Below are 328 nucleotides of genomic sequence, written 5' to 3'. Positions count from 1 at the left end.
GTTATGCATGAGTTTATCCAGAAAAGGCTCAAATCAGCTAGCGATAAAATAAAAAATTACTATGTGTTAATGCCAATAAGATTGGATTTCATCGAGATGACATAGTATGGTTGTACAAACTTTCCAAAAGAAAGGAAAACTTCAAAATTAAGCAGATGTTGAGAAGGATCTTATAATGTTCTAAAAAGAACTAATGATATGGTTTGCGGAATTCAAAAAGACAGACAATCCAAGTCAAAGGTCATTCACCAGGACCGTCTTTGGAAGTACACTGAGTGGTCACAAGTAAATAGACACCTAATTTTTCGTCATTTAACTGATTTATGCT

Source organism: Limulus polyphemus, unplaced genomic scaffold (assembly GCF_000517525.1).
Source record: "Limulus polyphemus unplaced genomic scaffold, Limulus_polyphemus-2.1.2 Scaffold1016, whole genome shotgun sequence".
Lineage (NCBI taxonomy): Eukaryota > Metazoa > Arthropoda > Merostomata > Xiphosura > Limulidae > Limulus > Limulus polyphemus.
The sequence above is the reverse complement of the archived record's forward strand: the minus strand, read 5'-3'. Positions refer to the sequence as shown.